Source organism: Otolemur garnettii, unplaced genomic scaffold (assembly GCF_000181295.1).
Source record: "Otolemur garnettii isolate 467f Iridium unplaced genomic scaffold, OtoGar3 scaffold00001, whole genome shotgun sequence".
NCBI classification, from domain to species: Eukaryota; Metazoa; Chordata; class Mammalia; order Primates; family Galagidae; genus Otolemur; species Otolemur garnettii.
In genome coordinates this window covers 30,120,979-30,122,850 of record NW_003852396.1, presented here as the reverse complement: position 1 = coordinate 30,122,850, position 1,872 = coordinate 30,120,979, and the positions used below count along the sequence as shown (strand labels likewise).

The 1,872-nt window shown below is 47.5% G+C and overlaps 1 protein-coding gene across 1 annotated transcript in view; it reads left to right on the top strand.

Moving 5' to 3' along the window:
- Positions 1 to 1,872, top strand: part of FOLR3 (folate receptor 3) — a 10,831-nt gene that overhangs the window by 2,079 nt on the left and 6,880 nt on the right.

Here is a 1,872-nt window from a genome sequence, read left to right as displayed (position 1 = left end):
GTGGTCCCAGCTACTTGGGAGGCTGAGGCAGGAGACTCGCTTGAGCCCAGGAGTTAGAGGTTGCAGTGAGCTGTGATGCCACAGCACTCTACCCAGGGGGATAGCTTGAGGCTCTGTCTCAAAAAAAAAAGATGATCCTGTCTCAAAATAAAAGGGGGGGAGGGGAGAAAAAGAAACTCTGTATCCACTACTTCATTTGCTTTGTTCTTTTTTGTTTTGTTTTGAGACAGAGTCTCCCTTTGTTGCCCTTGGTAGAGTGCAATCATGTCATAGCTCACAGCAACCACAAACTCCTGGGCTCAAGTGATTTTCTTGCCTCAGCCTTCCAAGTAGCTGGGACAACAGGCACCTGCCACAACACCCAGCTATTTTTAGAGATGAGGTTTCGCTCTTGCTCAGGCTGGTCTCGAACTATGAGCTCAGGTAATCCACCTGCCTTGGCCTCCCAAGTGCTGGGATTACAGGTGCACTTCATTTGCTTTTAAAAACCCTCTGCAGCACCTCCTCTTTGCCGAGAAATGGTGCAGAGGCAGACCTTTGAAAGAGACAGATGACTGTAATTCTGAGGGCCACAGAACTCAGGGAGTGGCCATTTTTTCTGAGTCTTTACTATCACCCTAGCTTAGGGAGTGATTTTCATTATATTAATCAACTCTTTTGGACACAGCAACCACTGATTCTGACTGGCAGGCTAAGTAGGGGTCTTGCAGGGTGACCAGGAGTTGGGGGATCTATGGCTTAGAGCCTGTAGCTCAGTGGTTAGGGTACTGGCCACCTGCACAGGGCTGGTGGGTTCAAACCCAGCCAGGGCCTGCTAAACAACAATGACAACAATGATAAAAAAAAAAATGGCCAGGCCCTGTGACAGGTGCCTGTAGTCCCAGCTACTTGGGAGGCAGAGGCAAGAGAATGGCCTAAGCCCAAGAGTTTGAGGTTGCTGTGAGCTGGGACACCAAGGCACTGTACCAAAAGTGACATAGTGAGACTCTGTCTCAAAAAAAAACAGTTGGGGGATCCAACAAGAGCATGCTTCAGTTTGGGCAGGCCTGGGAGAGTGCTCGGCATCAGCTTGCAATGAGCTAGAGAGGGGTAGATTTGGCTCCACCATTGTGGATTTCCTCACCAGGTGCCCAGAGCCATTGCATCTGTCTTCTCATTTGGCCCTTGGTGGGTATAGGTGAGAGAGTTCATCTCAGATTTTAAGCAATTGCTTCATAATCACGAAGATTTTCTGAGACCTGGCCTAGAGTAATTACTACAGATAAACCACCACTTCCACTTGTCTTACCTGTCTTGAATTTGTCTTTGCAGAATTGCCTTTCTCACATGTAGTAGGGTCATGTTCAGGTTTATGTGCTGACCATAGCTCCTCTGTACCCCACCACTCTCAGGAGCTACCTGGAGTCCCTTAGCCTGGAGACCCAGACCCTGGAGAGCCAGGCCAGCCCCCTGACCTCCACCCTCCTCCCTGTCCTGAGCTAAAACCTTAACTCCACTTTTTTAAGGGGTGCAGCATACTTACAATCTATGAAAATGGGGGTAAAAATTTTTCCCAGGTTGTTGAGAGCATAAAGTACAAATACCTCAGGGACTTTGCACTTACTGTTTTCTATGCCTAGAGTGTTTTTTCCCACTCTCACAACTAAAATCATAAACTCCAGGAGGGTAGAGATGTGACCTACTTCCTTCCCTGCAGGTTTCCTAGCATCCAAGCACAGTGCCTGATGTATAATAAATATTCAGTTAATATTGGCTGGGTGCAAAATGAATAATATAAATAATCAAAATAATGTGAAATAACTTTTTTAAGGCTCGGTGCCTATAGCTCAACCGGCTAAGGCGCCAGCCACGTACACCTAGGGTGGTGGGTTC